Consider the following 19901-nt stretch of genomic DNA (forward strand, 5'->3'; position numbering starts at 1 on the left):
GTAAAGTAGTTCATAAAGTCATTACTGATGTGCTGCTTGGAGACGTCTGGGCTTGAAACGTACTCGGTTACTAACGTAACCTTGGTTCTCTCTAGAGAGGGAACGAGTACTGCGTAATATCTTACGCTATGGGGAAAACCTCTTTTCCACGAGATATTGAAGCCAAAAATTATCCTTAATTTTGAATTATTGTAAAACGCTGTGCGGCAGCAAGCAGACATAGGCAAGACGGCTCGCGCGCCTATTGGCTGCCCTGCGGCAACAGCAGCAGCCTATCGAGAGAGGCCCTGCGTGACGTGATACCCAATGGGGGTGCTTCGCGCCCATTTCGTCACATCCCGCCAGAATAGGCGTGGCCTTTGCCTATAAATATGCTCGACAGGCTGATACAAACTGGTTTTCATCACTGAAGCGAACCAGCGCTGTTGTATCCACGGCAAGATACGCAGTACTTGTTCCCTCTCTAGAGAGAACCGAGGTTACGTCAGTAACCGAGTACGTTCTCTTACGAGAGTATCTCTCGTATTGCGTAATATCTTACGCCCTTTAGGCCACCAGGTTAGGGAAGGGGTCCGCGGACAGCTTGAAAGGTAGTCCGTGGTAGGAGGTTAGTGGACCCCCGCGCGACGCCCCCTAGGCGATTTTTTTCGGGGACCGGCCGACGGCGCCGGGCCGCCGGGGGGGGCCCGCGGGAGCCCGACGAAATCCGGCCCCCTCGCCCGCGATAGGGGCGTCCGCCACAGGGGGGCGACTCGCCGACCGCCCTCAGTCGATTCGACGCGCGCCGAAAAGGTTGCAGGCGGGCGTCCACGGAGCGCACGCGCATCCCCCTGACCGCCCTTTCGCGAAATTCCCTGACCGCACCCACCGACCACGGAGCGCCCGTCTGTCCCACCTGTGACCTGCGAACAGCCCCCTGGCCACGCCCACTGACACGAACAGCCTATTCGTCCCACCGACCGCTTGTGTGACCACGAACGGCCTTTTCGCCCACGGCCAACCCCGGGTGACGGCCCCTGGCCCCGCCCACTGACACGAACAGCCTATTCGTCCCCCTAACCGCCCGTGTGACCACGAACGGCCTTTTCGCCCACGGCCAACCTGAGTGACGGCCCCTGGCCCCGCCCACTGACACGAACAGCCTATTCGTAGCCCCTAACCGCCCGTGTGACCACGAACGGCCTTTTCGCCCACGGCCAACCTAAGTGACGGCCCCTGGCCCCGCCCACTGACACGAACAGCCTATTCGTCCCCCTAACCGCCTGTGTGACCACGAACAGCCTATTCATCCCACCAACCACCTATGTGACCACGAACGGCCTATTCATCCCACCGACCGCCCAGTGACCACGGACAGCCTATTCGTCCCACCGACAGCCTGTGTGACCACGAACGGCCCGTCCGTCCACGGCCAATCTAAGTGACGGCCCGTGGCCCCGCCCAGTGACCACGGACAGCCTATTCGTCCCACTGACAGCCTGTTTGACCACGAACGGCCCGTCCGTCCACGGCCAATCTAAGTGACGGCCCGTGGCCCCGCCCAGTGACCACGGACAGCCTATTCGTCCCACTGACAGCCTGTTTGACCACGAACGGCCCGTCTGTCCACGGCCAATCTAAGTGACGGCCCGTGGCCCCGCCCAGTGACCACGGACAGCCTATTCGTCCCACTGACAGCCTGTTTGACCACGAACGGCCTATTTATCCCACTGACCGCCTGTCTGGCCACGGACAGCCTATTCGTCCCACTGACAGCCTGTTTGACCACGAACGGGCCGTCTGTCCACGGCCAATCTAAGTGACGGCCCGTGGCCCCGCCCAGTGACCACGGACAGCCTATTCGTCCCACTGACAGCCTGTTTGACCACGAACGGCCTATTCATCCCACTGACCGCCTGTCTGGCCACGGACAGCCTGTTCGTCCCACTGACAGCCTGCTTGACCACGAACGGCCCGTCCGTCCACGGCCAATCTAAGTGACGGCCCGTGGCCCCGCCCAGTGACTACGGACAGCCTATTTGTCCCACTGACAGCCTGTTTGACCACGAACGGCCCGTCTGTCCACGGCCAATCTAAGTGACGGCCCGTGGCCCCGCCCAGTGACCACGGACAGCCTATTCATCCCACTGTGCACCTATGTGACCACGAACAGCCTATTCATCCCACTAACCACCTGTGTGGCCACGAATGGCCTATGTGTCGCATCAGAAGAACTATGCATTATTAGACTTAAAATGGCATGTCCATGGACAGCTTACAGGGACTCTGTCAAATAAGTTACAGGTGAGCAAAGTAAGGGCCCACCTGTAACTTATTTGACGGGGTCCAAATAGGCTGTCCGTGGTCAATGCATTAACAGGTCATATTTCATAATTACAGTGGTTTTATGAGGTGAAACCTACTGTACACCACACAGGGGACACAATACAACACACTGATGTACATTAAAGCTATTAATTATGCATAATTAGCCTAAATATGGACTGTCCATGAACAGCCTATTTGGACCCTGTCAAATAAGTTACAGGTGGACAAAGTAAGGGCCCACCTGTAACTTATTTGACGGGGTACAAATAGGCTGTCCGTGGTCAATGCATTAATAGGTCATATTTCATAATTACAGTGGTTTTATGAGGTGAAACCTACTGTACACCACACAGGGGCCACAATACTACACACTTATGTACATTAAAGCTATCAATTATGCATAATTAGCCTAAAAATGGACTGTCCACGAACAGCCTATTTGGACCCTGTCAAATAAGTTGCAGGTGGGCAAATTAAGGGCCCACTGTAGCCTAAAAATGGACTGTCAACGAACAGCCTATTTGGACCCTGTCAAATAAGTTACAGGTGGGCAAAGTAAGGGCCCACCTGTAACTTATTTGACGGGGTCCAAATAGGCTGTCCGTGGTCAATGCATTAATAGGTCATATTTCATAATTACAGTGGTTTTATTAGGTGAAACCTACTGTACACCACACAGGGGCCACAATACTACACACTGATGTACATTAAAGCTATCAATTATGCATAATTAGCCTAAAAATGGATTGTCCACGAACAGCCTATTTGGACCCTGTCAAATAAGTTGTAGGTGGGCAAATTAAGGGCCCACTGTAGCCTAAAAATGCATTGACCACGAACAGCCTATTTGGACCCTGTCAAAAAAATTACAGGTGGGCAAATTAAGGGCCCACTGTAGCCTAAAAATGGACTGTCCACAGACAGCCTATTTGGACCCTGTCAAATAAGTTACAGGTGGGCAAATTAAGGGCCCACTGTAGCCTAAAAATGGACTGTCCACGAACAGCCTATTTGGACCCTGTCAAATAAGTTACAGGTGGGCAAAGTAAGGGCCCACCTGTAACTTATTTGACGGGGTCCAAATAGGCTGTCCGTGGTCAATGCATTAATAGGTCATATTTCATAATTACAGTGGTTTTATTAGGTGAAACCTACTGTACACCACACAGGGGCCACAATACTACACACTGATGTACATTAAAGCTATCAATTATGCATAATTAGCCTAAAAATGGATTGTCCACGAACAGCCTATTTGGACCCTGTCAAATAAGTTGTAGGTGGGCAAATTAAGGGCCCACTGTAGCCTAAAAATGCATTGACCACGAACAGCCTATTTGGACCCTGTCAAATAAGTTACAGGTGGGCAAATTAAGGGCCCACTGTAGCCTAAAAATGGACTGTCCACAGACAGCCTATTTGGACCCTGTCAAATAAGTTACAGGTGGGCAAATTAAGGGCCCACTGTAGCCTAAAAATGGACTGTCCACGAACAGCCTATTTGGACCCTGTCAAATAAGTTACAGGTGGGCAAAGTAAGGGCCCACCTGTAACTTATTTGACGGGGTCCAAATAGGCTGTCCGTGGTCAATGCATTAATAGGTCATATTTCATAATTACAGTGGTTTTATTAGGTGAAACCTACTGTACACCACACAGGGGCCACAATACTACACACTGATGTACATTAAAGCTATCAATTATGCATAATTAGCCTAAAAATGGACTGTCCACGAACAGCCTATTTGGACCCTGTCAAATAAGTTGCAGGTGGGCAAATTAAGGGCCCACTGTAGCCTAAAAATGCATTGACCACGAACAGCCTATTTGGACCCTGTCAAATAAGTTACAGGTGGGCAAATTAATGGCCCACTGTAGCCTAAAAATGGACTGTCCACAGACAGCCTATTTGGACCCTGTCAAATAAGTTACAGGTGGGCAAAGTAAGGGCCCACCTGTAACTTATTTGACGGGGTCCAAATAGGCTGTCCGTGGTAAATGCATTAATAGGTCATATTTCATAATTACAGTGGTTTTATTAGGTGAAACGCTATTTAATGGGCGGGGATACACACAGCTTATGTGTTGTTTGTTTGGGAGTGCAGCATGCCCAGTCAGCTCTCGAGGGGGCTGATTGTGAGCATTGCGAGCGTTTGCCTCTTAGAATGCTCCGCTCCCGCCGATCACTCTTTGAGGAGAGTGGTTCGGTTCGCGATCCCCGCGGATCGGGTCCCGCTTATGCCGAGGCTGAGCGGCGACGTCATTCGTGGGGATCGCAGATGGATCTAACAGCGGGGCTTGAGACGGGCTTTGCCCTATCTCAGCCCTTACCTGTTAGATCCAGTGCCTCAGTCTCGGGTTCGGAAGCACGCTATGCGGTTTCTTCCCCCCGAACTGAGGCCCCAGTACTGCAACGATCCAGTTCTGAGGATCTGGATGTTGTTAGTCTGGATGCGGGAGATTTCGATGATTCGCCATCTCGCTCTCCCGAAAGTGAGGAGCTTATGGAGGTGCTCACTCGTGCTGTTTCTAAGTTAAGCATCGAGAGGCCAGCTGTTAGGCAGGAGTCTGGAGAAAAATCTAAATTAGATGAAAGATTTTTGCCTTCCCGTTCTCAACCTCCACGCCGGTGCTTGCCCTTCTTCCCTGATCTCCACACAGAGGTTTCGAGATCGTGGAAAAAGCCGGTCTCTTATCGTGTTTTCAGCCCTCAAACGTCCACTTATTCAAACATTGTGGGGGCAAAATCTCATGGTTATGGGGCGATGCCCAAAGCAGAAGAGGCGCTTGCTAGTCATCTTTCTGCTGAAGCTGCATCTTCTTTTAAAGCACCACTTTTACCCTCTAAGCCTCTTAGAAGTACATCAGCTTTAGTGGGTAAGGCGTATTCGGCGGCCGGTCAAGCCTCGGCGTGCCTGCACACGATGTCCATCTTGCAGGCATACCAGGCTGACTTATTAAAGGATGTGAGTGACACTCAAGAGGTCAGCACTGACGTAGTTCCCGAACTGCGTCAGGCTGCAGATTTATCTCTGCGCGCCACCAAGGAGTCGGCCAAGCTAATGGGCCGTACTATGGCAGCCCTGGTGGCCGCAGAGAGGCATCTATGGTTAAATCTCTCTGGCATGAAAGAAAAAGACAAAGCTTTTCTTTTGGACGCTCCGCTCTCTCCTCATGGTCTTTTTGGTGATTCTGTCAATACTGTCATAGATAGATTTCAGGAAGAGAAGAAACAGTCAGCAGCGTTTCAGAAATGTATGCCTCTTAAAATTCATGTCCCCGGTACTGTTGGGCGGTAGCAGTCCAGGCCGTCAGTCAGCTCCTCACATAGGGCGCAACAGAACCAGAGTGTCGCGTCTCGCGTTCCCCCTTCCAAACAGTGGGACCAGACGCGGCACTCTCAGCCGAAGTCTTCTGGCAAAACTGATCTGAGGACAGTTATTATGGCCAAGAAGGCTTCGGCAAAGAAGAAGTCCTGACGCCACTGGCGTCAGGATGCTGAGGGTGGTCCCTGCCGTGGGAGAGAGGTGTTCACCGCATTACACGGTGCCCGCTCTTCTTCGGTGCCCTCAGGGGCCCGTTCTGCCAACCCCGCCTTCATGCCGGGGCACAGACGGTCTCAGCGAGCGCTTTCCCGAGGGACGCTCGCCCCCTCTGAGGAGGGTCTCAGAGCAGTTAAGCCAGTCATTCCCTGCCGGTGCGCCATTACAGGGCGCTGTGTTTGCTGCTCAAGCTACACCAGAGGCCAGTCTCGAGAGACTGGTACCCTTAGTAGTATTTCTGGCAGAGTGGAAAAGCCTTCCAAAAATATCTCAGTGGGTTCTGCACACAGTAAAAAAGGGTTATGCTATCCAATTCAGGTGTCGTCCACCAAAATTCAGAGGGGTTCTGCCCACAGTGGTGGGCCCCAAGCAGGCTCTGGTAATGGAACAAGAGGTGAAAGCGCTCCTTCAAAAGGAGGCTATAGAACGGGTTCCTCCTCCCAGTTTGGAGTCAGGTTTTTACAGACGATATTTCATCGTTCCAAAGAAGGATGGGGGGTTGCGTCCAATTTTAGATCTGCGCCTGTTGAATCGCTCGGTAGGGAAGCTAAAATTCAAGATGCTCACTATCAAGCAGATCGTGTCACAAATCAGATCCGAGGACTGGTTTGTCACGATAGATCTGAAGGACGCGTACTTCCATATTTCCATCCTTCCACAACACAGGAAGTTCCTGAGGTTCGCCTTCGGGGGCGAGGCGTACCAGTACAAGGTTCTTCCATTTGGCCTAGCTTTATCTCCCCGCACTTTCACGAAATGCATGGATGCAGCTTTAGTGCCCCTGAGGTTTCAGGGCATTCGTATCCTCAATTACATCGACGATTGGTTGATTTTAGCTCAGACAGAGCAGATGGCGGTTCAGCATCGAGATGTCGTTCTCGCTCATATAAGAAAGTTTGGGTTGAGGCTGAACGCAAAGAAAAGTGTATTATCTCCTTCTCAGAAGACCACTTTTCTGGGCGTCGTTTGGGATTCGGTCTCGATGCGGGCGCGACTTTCTCCGACCCGCATCGCTTCGATTCTTTCAGCTATGAAACAAGTAAAGCTAGGCCAGCTACTCACTGTAAAACAGTTTCAGAGACTGTTGGGTCTGATGGCAGCAGCATTCAACGTTATACCTTGCGGCCTGTTGTACATGAGACCACTGCAGTGGTGGCTCCGGACCAAGGGATTCTCCCCGAGGGGAAATCCCCTCCGCACGATTAAAGTCACGCGGCACTGCCTTTGTGCTCTGGTCATGTGGAAAGAAACCTGGTTCCTATCCAAAGGGCCTGTGTTGGGGGCTCTTTGTCGTCGCGTAACGCTAACGACGTATGCTTCCCTCACAGGGTGGGGGGCGGTCATGAGTGGTCGTCCAGCCCAAGGTCTGTGGCAGGACCATCATCTATCATGGCATATAAATTGTCTAGAGATGTTGGCGGTGTTCCAAGCTTTGAAACACTTCCTAGCAGACCTCAGAGGTCATCATGTGCTAGTTCAGTCAGACAACATGTCGGTGGTCTCGTATATAAATCATCAGGGGGGCCTGCGGTCGCGTCCACTTTACAAGTTGGCCCGTCAGATCCTCCTGTGGTCCTAGGGGAAGTTACGGTCTCTGAGAGCTATGTATCTTCCTGGTTATTTGAATGTGGTAGCAGACTCCCTGTCGAGGCAGAGGCCGAGGCCGGGGGAATGGAGGCTCCACCCCGAGGTGGTGGAGCTCCTTTGGTTGAGTTTCGGTCGCGCCGAGGTGGACCTATTCGCTTCCAAGGAGACAACGCACTGTCATCTGTGGTTCTCCATCAGTCAGCCAGCCCCTCTGGGGTTGGACGCTCTGGTACAGCCGTGGCCGAGGTCACGTCTGTATGCTTTTCCCCCGGTTGCTCTGCTACCAGGGGTTCTGGAGAGGGTTCGCCGGGACGGGGTCAGCCTACTTCTAGTAGCCCCGTTCTGGCCGGCCCGAGTATGGTTCGCGGACCTAATATCTCTTCTGGACGGCTCTCCCTTGGAGATTCCGATCAGGAGGGATCTACTCTCTCAGGAGGGCGGTACGATATTTCACCCCCGCCCAGAGTTGTGGAAACTGTGGGCTTGGCCTCTGAGGGGGCCCAGCTCATATAATCTGGTCTCTCAACTGAGGTTGTTGAGACCATCCTTCACTCCAGAGCTCCGTCCACGAGGAAGTTATATGCCCTGAAGTGGAAACTTTTCACTTCTTGGTGTGCAGAACACCGGCAGGACCCAGTTAACGGCCCAGTGGGTGCAGTGCTGGAGTTTCTGCAGGATCGTTTCTCTGCAGGGTTATCCCCCTCCACACTAAAGGTGTATGTGGCGGCACTAGCTGCTTACCATGTCCCTTTCAGTGGAGTTTCTCTTGGGAGACACCCACTTATAACTCGCTTCCTTCGTGGCACTTTGAGGCTGAGGCCCGCAGTTCGTATGAGGGTGCCGACTTGGGATTTGGCCATTGTACTGGAGGGCCTTTCTTTGGCCCCCTTTGAACCTATTGAGGAAGTTTCTGAGAAATTTCTCACTTATAAAACTCTTTTTCTGCTTGCAATCTCCTCACTTAAGAGAATCGGAGATTTGCAGGCTCTGTCGGTTGCACCCTCGTGCCTGGAGTTTTCGCCTGGTATGGTTAAGGCTTTTCTATACCCTAGACCAGGTTATGTCCCTAAGGTCCCTACTAATGCTGTTAGACCTACAGTGCTGCAGGCTTTCTATCCTCCTCCTTTTGTGTCATCAGATCAGGAGAAATTTAACCTTCTCTGCCCGGTTAGGGCGTTAGACGCTTACGTCCACAGAGCTGCCCTGTGGAGGAAATCAGAACAGTTATTTGTGTGCTTTGGGCCACCCAGGAAAGGGTGTCCCGCGTCTAAACAGAGAATGAGCAAGTGGGTGGTTGAGGCCATCTCACTTGCTTATGAGTCGGCTGGTCAGCCTTCACCTTTGGCTGTACGAGCCCACTCTACTAGGAGTATGGCTGCTTCTAAGGCATTGTTTTCAGGAGTATCGCTAAGTGATGTTTGTGATGCGGCTGGGTGGTCCTCACCGCATACATTTGTTAAGTTCTATGAATTGGACTTAAGTTCCACTCCTGGGGCGCAGGTGCTCTCGTCCTCCTCTCCCACATGACGGTCATTTGCTCCTATGGCGACGCGGGTATTGGCGTTCCCACAGCTTGACGCAGCTCGAGTTCCCTTGAAAGGGAACGTCTCGGTTACGTATGTAACCCTAGTTACCTGATAGGGAACGAGACGCTGCGTCGTTCTGCCATACTCCCAGCATGCCCGTTAGCGCTTCCTTCAGGCCTATCAGAAGCTGTCGCGCTTGTGTTTTGGGGGTGCTTTATAGTTTCCTGGTTCGTGACGTCACCCGCCTATGACGTTCCGTCTCTCCATTGGACTGATTCCATATCAGTCCAATGGGTGTGATTTCGGACACAGCTGGGACGTAACACTGGTTAAAATTGCTGATTTCTCTAGAATTAAACATTATTGGAAACATTAAGGTCCTAAGTGTAACTATCGTGTGTACCTAGTGTAAAATAGATGAAAGAAAACGAGGGTGAAATTTAAAACATAGGCTACACAATTCTGCCAAAATTCATTCGGTTGAACAAAAAAGCCCATGCCATATATGTGATATTAGCTTTATTAGATTGTAATTATCCTTTAATAAAATGCAGTCTAAATCTAATATATGGATATTCTGTCATATTTTGAATAACTATTTATTTATCGTTATCATTATAGTTATCGTCCTTGGTGTTAACAGGCCATAAGCAAGCACAATCATGTTTTTAATCAAAGTCAAAATATATGCTCTGGATGTTCATACAAAAAATCAACCCCACTACATTTAAATATGTGCTTAAATTACAACATGCAGTTAATTATTATTATTCAACCACTTTAAATTTACTTATTGAAAATAAAGTTAAAATTCTGAAAACAAAACAAGTTATAGCTATAAAGATTTTGTTAAATGGCAGAATCTTCTATCCTATATTTGCTTTTATTTTACACTATGAATTATAGTCATGTAAAACCTGGTCATATTAGGGAAATTGAAATTGTGATGTCCATTTTCCAAGCCTGGATATAAGAAAATATTTAAAAGTCATGGAAATTTTTTTTAATTGATATGCATTTTTCTAATTTTGCTTAGTTATAAATTATTTAATCATTTAAATAATTGTGTAGATTAAAAATTGTCAGTGTGAAAAGATTTTCACTATCCAGTAATCATTAACATCTGTAAACTACTTGTAAAATTCATAGAAAATCTGAAAATTCATAATGAAAAATTGTGAGGAATCTGAAAACATAACATCACATGGTCATCATATAACACTGTCTTGATACAGTGTTGTGTTTGTATCAGTCTCACCACTTGGTGGCAGCAGAGATTTATATATTAGCATCCTGCATTTTTAGTCTGAAATTACTTAAATGATTGGAGACAGAATGAATGTATCAATTAAAAAATAAATGTAGTCTTATTATGAATGGTAAAACCGCTGTGGAAAAATAAGACAATCCAAAAAATGTCCACAGTAAGTAGTTTAAAATGTAATTTACCACTTGTGTGTTAGAAAAGAAAAACATAAATCTGTAATTAATTACAGTGTTTCTAAGATAAAATACAAAGCTGTTTTATTTTTATTTTTTGGCCAGCTGCTCGAATCAGAGACGGATCAGTTGGAAAGACAGCGTGACAAATGGAAATAAGAGAGGAAAAACACAAGGCCTCTCTTTTGCCTTTGTTTAGGACTTGCTTGACTCAGCAGAGAGAGAACAAATGTGTTGTGACTCGGTTTTCAAGCTGTCACAAAGGTAGAGATTGAAGGGAAGCTTGAAGTGCCAGTAGTTCTATATGCAAACACACAACACAGCTTGAACACTAAAGCTATGGAGACAGTAAAATTCTGCCAATATAGTCATATGTTCTGTACTGAGAAGGCCAGACCAGTAACCACCAGAGGAATTTAGGCAGAAATTGTTAGGGTAATTCGCCCAATAAATTGTTATTTTCATCCTCTTGCTGTTCCTGTAACATGTAGTCAGCACACACAAAGATAAAGAAAATACAAATAGACAGTCTTTAACCAAAGGAGGACATAACCAGTAACCAAGGAAACCAAAAACTAAGGCTGTGTCTGAAATAGCCCCCTATACCCTTAAATAGGGCACTGAGGGGACAGCCATTTGTAGTGGTGTCTGAAACCATAGTGGACATTATTGAGTGCACTCATTAAATCCCAAAATGCACCGCACTAACGAGTGTACAACTGATGTACACTCAACGGCGAGAGAATACCCATAATGCACTGTGAGAGTCGCGTGCTGAATGAATTACTGCTGTCACGGCCTTGCCTGGCTCCTCCTCCTGGCTGTGTGTTGTGTCTGTCTCCTGCAGGTGAGCTGGGCGCAGGTGTTTGGAGTTGTGCTAATTAGTTCCTGGTCTGGGCCTTTAAAGACGCTTCAGATGAGACCGGGAGTAGAACCAGCCTCCGTTGCATCTCTCCTGCACCGTTTAGGATTTTGTTTTGCTTATTCATTGCTTACATTTTTATTTTTGTCAAAGCCAACTTCATTAATGGCTGTACAAAGTTTATTCTGTTAAAATTCTATTAATTTAATAAATCTAGTACATTACTATACCGTGTGTGGCCTTTCCCTACTCTGTTGCTTGCTTTGAGCCAGGCTCGTAACACTGCGTCTCGCCAGGGGATGGCGCCGGTTGACAGAGGCGCCATCCCCTGAGGGGTTGCTGTAATTTATAGTAATATTTTCAGAATTACTAAAAAGTCTAGTTTCAAATATAATTCTTTTGAAGTTTTAATGTGCTTAATGTAACAATATCTAGTGTAAATGATAAATCACATTTGAGATTTGTGCTGGCTACAGTGTACAGACCACCAGGGCACCATGCAGACTTTATCAAATAATTTGCTGACTTTCTATCAGAGTTAGTACTGGCTGCAGATAAAGTCTTAATTGTTGGTGATTTTAATATACATGTAGATAACGAAAAAGATGCATTGGGATTGGCATTTAAAGACATTCTTAACTCTATTGGAGTTCGACAACACGTGTCAGGACCTACTCATTGCCATTGGAATCAATGTTGATGCCGTAGAAATTGTGCAGCAGAGCGATGACATCTAAGATCATTATCTAGTCTCGTAAACTTCATTTAGCCAAGGCTGCAAAGCCGACTCCGTATTACAAATATGTTAGACGGACCTATCACTTCTGCCACTAAAGATTGCTTTATAAATAATCTTCTTGATCAGTTTCATCATCTCAGCATCCCAGATAGCTTAGAAGATCTCGATATTGCGACAGAAACTTTTAACTCTCTTTTCCAGCACTTTAGACACATTTGCTCCTCTGCGCTTAAAGAAGATTAAAGAAAATAGTCCAACGCCATGGTACAACGAGCACACTCAGGCCCTTAAGAGAGCAGCTAGAAAAAAATGCAGCGCAACTGGAAGAAAACAAAACTAGAGGTATTTCACATTTCAGGGAAAGAGAGCACGATTGCATACAGAGAGGCCTTAAAAACTGCTAGATCTGCTTATTGTTCAACCCTCTTTTCGCCTTTGTCGCCATTGAAAATAAACAAAACCAAGGTATTTATTTGAAACCGTGGCTAAACTAACGAAAAACAAAGCTTCAAGCCCAGACGTTTCCGAGCAGCACCTATGTGCTGCCTGAATCATACACTGTTCGTTCGCTGGCCAGAGGAGAACTGGCCCCCTGACTGAGCCTGGGTTCTCCCAAGGTTTTTTTTCTCCATTCTGTCACCTGATGGAGTTATGGTTCCTTGCTACTGTCGCCTTTTTTCGCCTTTGTCGCCATTGACTTTTGCCTTGCTTAGTTGGGGACATTTAATCTTATATTTAACAATATTATTACAAAATATTGTAATAATATATTGCAATATATTGTAAAAATATTGTATTGTAAAAAGCGCTATATAAATAAATGTGACATGACTTGACTTGACATATGTAACCCGGTTCCCTTAGAAGCTGCGTCAAGTGCTAATGCTATGGGAACGCCTTCAGTGTGCGCCTTCAGTGTCCTTCAGAAGCATATGTAAAAATCACGACAATCCAACTGATGACACTGGCACGCATAAAATGTCACTAACTTTGATTTGTCTTAAGGAAGATGAAAAGGCATGCCTGTAGTATTGCAACGTAACGCAGTGTCTTGTTTCCTTCTCATGGGTTACTATATACTAGGGGTGTGCAAAGCAGCCGGTATTTGTATCTGTATTTGTATTTGTTGAGGGGGGGTAAAGTATTTGTATTTGTATTTGTATTCGAGTAAAATCCAAAATAGGCGTAAAAATCTAGTTTTTTTGCGTTACACTTCTAATTTACGTTATAGTGTAAGTATTCTTTAATTATATAAATCCAGCAATGAACATGTACCAAGGAACGTCATTGAAAAGAAAATAACATAACAGCCATTACCTCATCCATGGTTAAACCAACAACTAATAAAATACCATTGTGAACATTATGAATCCCACTACCCCCCGTCCTTGTTGGAGGACGCTGAACAGACAGAATAAGTAAGGGATAATGTATAGCGAGGCGGTTGATTATGAGCCTGACGCTAAGCGGAGGGGTCTTGAATCAGCCTGAAGGGTTTGTATTCGCTATAACAACCACTTCGCTATACATTATCCCGCTTACTACATGGCTACCTACCAAATAAATCAATAATTTGACTCAAAATATTGATTTAAAAAGGAGTTTATTGATTTAAAAACGATTGTATTGCTTCCGCTAAAAAAAATAGTCCGTTCCGTCTCTACGTTTAGAATCCATGGCAACGCTCTGTTTTTCGTGGCAACGGTGTGTTATACTTAGCAGCGGTCTGTTATTAAGAAATAACCATGGAAATAACAGACCGCATTCTACATTAGAATTCAACCAAGCCATGTAATAAAAACAAATAATTACGGAGCTAACAGAGCTACGTAAACAGAGCGAACATGAGAGCAACCGGCTGCAGACGTCAAAAATGCAGCGTAATGAAATAATCTCCCGATCAAACTCCACTTCCCGAAAGTTATAAACTGCCTCCGGAACCCAGTTAAGGTACAAAAATCTATTCAACAAAAATAGTAATGCAGTTAAGTGTTTTTTCGCTCAGCCGAGCCCTCTCTGTTGCTGTGTGGAGCAGCCTGTGTCAGTCACCTCTTCCTGAACGTCACTCACTCACTCGCGCACTGCGGTCTCGTGAGGAAACGCAGCTTTTTGATATAAAGTTTTTCTTGTTCCCGAATACAAATATTTTCTAAAGTATTTGTTCGAAATAAGTATTCGTAAAAAACACGTTATTTGTGCCTTTCCGAATACCGTATTCGGGTTCGGCTCCACCCCTACTATATACTATGTGAACGTGAATACCACCATACTGAACAAATGCCTGCTTGCCAGCTGTGACTGAATAAACAGTTGCAAACCATGCATAGTCCTCCCCAAGATTTGTAAATGCATACAAAGTGAACAAACCATATGGAAATGTAACAGTGTGAGCTCATGTGTGAGGTCGCTCCTGCGGATACGTCATTATGTGTCAGAAAGCTAGCATTCCATACTATTGTGAACGGGCTCGTCCATTTGCCATGGCTGTGGATTAAAGGTAAAAATGTTGTAAATAATATTCAGGTTCCTGCATAGACTGATAGTTTAGCTTCTTAAGACCTCAATGTATCGTCAGGAGCCGCAGGTATTCATTTTGTTTTGTCTGCATATGTTTTTTTCAATCTCAAAGTGACGGCATCAATCGACTTCCATTATATGAATCACATGAGAAGCTAAAACTCTTTACTGTTTTACAGAAGAAAAAGTCACCTAGCTACATCTTGAATGGCCCTTTAATTGCACTTGCAATTGGATAAAAGCATTTACTTAATGAATATATCTAAATATAAATGTAATACGTTCTTAAAATATATTTTGAATTAAACTCGAACTGTTAGGATTTAATCAGACTCAGAGAAAGAGAGAGCTGGAACCCAAGTACAGTTTTTATTTTATATATATATTATTTTATAGCTAAATAGACTTCAACACACACTATAATCTTAGCACATAGACAGAATTACTAATACAAACATATTTACAGGACCCCGATAGAGATCAACGAAGGACAGTGTTGAGTGTTAAATTCAGCACAATAGATAGTCTGTATCCTTTTTGAAGGCAAATGCTGACTGTTCTGGTGTGCAGGGTTATATATTGTCCTTAATTGCAGCGGTGATTGGTGAAAGTTAACAGTGATCAAAATTCGGAGGAGTGTGATCGCTGCTCGTGTGGAGGGAGAGCCTGGCGTGGGTGTGATACATGTCTTACCCCAGTATCAGAGAAAGCCAAAAAAACTCATTCATATTTCTAACACAGTAACTATTTAAATGTTGATACATGCGTATGAATGGGAAACATCTTTTCCTTTTATTGGTCATTTTAAGTATGACTACTTTTTCCCTCAATTTCTACAAGGCAGACAAATTTGGGGCAGCAATTTATCATGCAGTGAATTAAGCATTGTTACTTGCCTCATTCTTATGTTGCTCACTTTGCTGTTTATTATAAATACATGCTGCCTTGATTATTGATTTTAGCTTTTTTGCATTATTCTGTAATTTCAGGTTTATAAAATACCACAGCTCTCTGACCTCACCCTAACATCTGTCCATATTAAATAAGTTATAATAAATTATATAATATAATACAATCTTTTTTGCTGTTTCTACCCAAAATAATTGCACATTCACATAGTATTTGAGCAGCGCTAGAAAAAACTGCAAAAAAGCTGGGGTCATGACCTTTCTTCCCCTAGCAAAGTGTGGGTACTGTAATGACATTATATAACTGCATAATGCTGAAATGTAGTTAAACTGCTGTTGACTCAGACAGAGTTATGAAACTACACATCATGCACCCTGCTGTTAGACTGTGTGAATCTTTGATGGGCAGTTAGCACTGCATAAAGAGAGCTGCAAACCTTTTTATTTGGCACAGTTTCCGACAGGCCTGCTGTCAATGCATTACACGTTTCATGAAAAGTGAAGTCTTCACTACCACCATTGTCACCTGTTGAGTAATAAAAAAGCCATCTCCGCGTTGCCTTTACATTTTATATCCCTTAGGTCTCTCTATCTCCAAAAAGCCAAGCCTGTCACGGAAACACCATCGTCAGCACCAGACCTCCACACTCCGCCCACTCGTTCCGCATCCCCTGAGTATTAATCAGTTGCACTTGTCATCATCACCTGCCGGCAATCTGCGCTCACTTCTCCTAAACCTTAAATACACCAACAGTTCCCTCAGTTCACTGTCTGGTCTTGTTGATACGCCATCGACTTCCTGACTCTCTCCTTCGAGACATTACCAATCAGCAAACCAGTCTTACCTGCTTCGTGTAACTTACCTGCTCTCCTTGAAACCCCGATCTGCTACTCCGGTCCATCTTTCTTCAGTCTTCAGCCCAGCTCGACATCACATATCCTGTACCAGATAAGAGACTCAGTCATATTCAAACATCTATTCCATCATCCATATACAACCTTCATTTCATCAACTCACCTGCCGTGTCTGTTCCTGAGTGCTGTAAATACATTTCTATTTACTTTACCTGTTTGTGTCGTTCTGATCTGTGACAAAGCCAATGTTGATTCTGGTTTTATTACTAGCTCTGTTCCATTCCTTTTTGCCAGCAGTCTCTGCTCTGTTTTGTGTTATTTTAAAAGAGGTGATCCCCGGAGTTAAGAGACTTAGCGTGCTCCATGTCAACCTTTCTCACTCATTGTGACAACTAACCTATGCCACTCCAACACCATACACGCATCAAAGTAGCTGGAGCAACTTTTCTCTTTTTACAGATATGTAATAACTGCACATAATGTAATAAGTATTAAATTTTTATTGTAATAAAATCTTCATAATGTAATTTTCTCAAAACGTTATAAAATCTCGAGCTCATAATGTAATAATTTTTACATCATGAGAATTTTTTTTACATTATAAACTCACCAAAAACATGAAATATTTTCATAATTGTTTGTAATAACTTATAAAACATAAAAAATATATAAATCCAGTCTTAAACTACCTATGAAATGCAGCAAATTTAAATATTCATGCAATTATTCGTATTTTTATATTTTTTATTTAACATAAAGCATTGGTATTCCTTTACAGTACATTTAAGAAATCTAAATCCAGTCTTAACCTGCCAACAAAATCCACCAGACTAGCACTATTATTATGATTATTATTACTACTACTATTTCTTGTATACATACGGTTAAACAGTTTTTGGGAAAGTTACTTTTAAAAAATAATGCATTACAATATTGTGTTAATCCCAAAAAAATTAACTAACTGCGTTACTTAGTTACTTATTATGAAAAGCAATGTGTTACATTAATTTTTCTAACCTGGGCTGGGCTTGCTTGTTTGTTTTTTAATAACATTAAAAAAAGTTATATTTTGCAAAAATATAATATAATCTATAATTAAAAACTATATAATATAAAACCATTTTGCAATTTCCAATGCGGATCCAATTGCACTGATGCACATCCGATACACTCACAACTGTTTAATCCATAACCGACATAGTTTACATGAATACTCTCCAAAACGAACATTTAGACAATTTGTGCGTATTTGTCCATTCAGACAAGAAAGAGAGCTCAATTCACTACTTGCGCGCTGAATAGGTGTCTGTGCATGGCTGTATGCTTCGGGTCGGGTGTGTGCGCACAGAAAACCGTACCGAATAGAGCACTTTTTTGCATCGTAACTCTTATTCAGATCTGCTCTTCTCATTCTCCCAGACGTTTACATTTTTTAACATTTTATGAGCGCATGCCAACTCGTGTCCTGCTGGGTAGATCAGCATGTTACAGTACAAATGTGCGCATCTACCACAAACGCAAGACATCAGTTCTGACTGTATCGCTTCCCAAATCGTCACTATCTAACATTTTAGTCTATGTGTAATATTGGTCGAGACATTACCAATCAGCAAACCAGTCTTCCCTGCTTCGTGTAACTTACCTGCTCTCCTTGAAACCCCGATCTGCTACTCCGGTCCATCTGTCTTCAGTCTTCAGCCCAGCTCGACATCACATATCCTGTACCAGATAAGAGACTCCGTCATATTCAAACATCTATTCCATCATCCATATACAACCTTCATTTCATCAACTCACCTGCCGTGTCTGTTCCTGAGTGCTGTAAATACATTTCTATTTACTTTACCTGTTTGTGTCGTTCTGATCTGTGACAAAGCCAATGTTGATTCTGGTTTTATTACGAGCTCTGTTCCATTCCTTTTTGCCAGCAGTCTCTGCTCTGTTTTGTGTTATTTTAAAAGAGGTGATCCCCGGAGTTAAGAGACTTAGCGTGCTCCATGTCAACCTTTCTCACTCATTGTGACAACTAACCTATGCCACTCCAACACCATACACGCATCAAAGTAGCTGGAGCAACTTTTCTCTTTTTACAGATATGTAATAACTGCACATAATGTAATAAGTATTACATTTTTATTGTAATAAAATCTTCATAATGTAATTTTCTCAAAACGTTATAAAATCTTGAGCTCATAATGTAGTAATTTTTACATCATGAGAATTTTTTTTACATTATAAACTCACCAAAAACATGCAATATTTTCATAATTGCTTGTAATAACTTATAAAACATAAAAAATATATAAATCCAGTCTTAAACTACCTATGAAATGCAACAAATTTAAATATTCATGCAATTATTCGTATTTTTATATTTTTTATTTAACATAAAGCATTGGTATTCCTTTACAGTACATTTAAGAAATCTAAATCCAGTCTTAACCTGCCAACAAAATCCACCAGACTAGCACTATTATTATGATTATTATTACTACTACTATTTCTTGTATACATACGGTTAAACAGTTTTGGGGAAAGTTACTTTTAAAAAATAATGCATTACAATATTGTGTTAATCCCAAAAAAATTAACTAACTGCGTTACTTAGTTACTTATTATGAAAAGCAATGTGTTACATTAATTTTTCTAACCTGGGCTGGGCTTGCTTGTTTGTTTTTTAATAACATTAAAAAAAGTTATATTTTGCAAAAATATAATATAATCTATAATTAAAAACTATATAATATAAAACCATTTTGCAATTTCCAATGCGGATCCAATTGCACTGATGCACATCCGATACACTCACAACTGTTTAATCCATAACCGACATAGTTTACATGAATACTCTCCAAAACGAACATTTAGACAATTTGTGCGTATTTGTCCATTCAGACAAGAAAGAGAGCTCAATTCACTACTTGCGCGCTGAATAGGTGTCTGTGCATGGCTGTACGCTTCGGGTCGGGTGTGTGCGCACAGAAAACCGTCCCGAATAGAGCACTTTTTTGCATCGTAACTCTTATTCAGATCTGCTCTTCTCATTCTCCCAGACGTTTACATTTTTTAACATTTTATGAGCGCATGCCAACTCGTGTCCTGCTGGGTAGATCAGCATGTTACAGTACAAATGTGCGCATCTACCACAAACGCAAGACATCAGTTCTGACTGTATCGCTTCCCAAATCGTCACTATCTAACATTTTAGTCTATGTGTAATATTGGTCGAGACATTACCAATCAGCAAACCAGTCTTACCTGCTTCGTGTAACTTACCTGCTCTCCTTGAAACCCCGATCTGCTAATCCGGTCCATCTGTCTTCAGTCTTCAGCCCAGCTCGACATCACATATCCTGTACCAGATAAGAGACTCCGTCATATTCAAACATCTATTCCATCATCCATATACAACCTTCATTTCATCAACTCACCTGCCGTGTCTGTTCCTGAGTGCTGTAAATACATTTCTATTTACTTTACCTGTTTGTGTCGTTCTGATCTGTGACAAAGCCAATGTTGATTCTGGTTTTATTACGAGCTCTGTTCCATTCCTTTTTGCCAGCAGTCTCTGCTCTGTTTTGTGTTATTTTAAAAGAGGTGATCCCCGGAGTTAAGAGA

General features: G+C 43.9%; 1 long non-coding RNA gene across 1 annotated transcript in view; it reads right to left on the reverse strand.

Moving 5' to 3' along the window:
• LOC143731934 (uncharacterized) overlaps positions 1–18893 on the reverse strand; it is a 48585-nt gene extending 29692 nt beyond the window's left edge. The window contains exons 1-2 of the long non-coding RNA XR_013201012.1: positions 17926–18893; positions 16292–16368 (exon numbers count right to left, since the gene is read on the reverse strand). This is a non-coding gene — a long non-coding RNA (uncharacterized LOC143731934). The remainder of the gene's footprint in view (positions 1–16291; positions 16369–17925) is intronic.
• Positions 18894–19901: the final 1008 nt, after the last annotated feature.

Source organism: Siphateles boraxobius, unplaced genomic scaffold (assembly GCF_051911475.1).
Source record: "Siphateles boraxobius isolate OS27281-9 unplaced genomic scaffold, OSU_SipBor_1 89, whole genome shotgun sequence".
Classification (NCBI taxonomy): domain Eukaryota; kingdom Metazoa; phylum Chordata; class Actinopteri; order Cypriniformes; family Leuciscidae; genus Siphateles; species Siphateles boraxobius.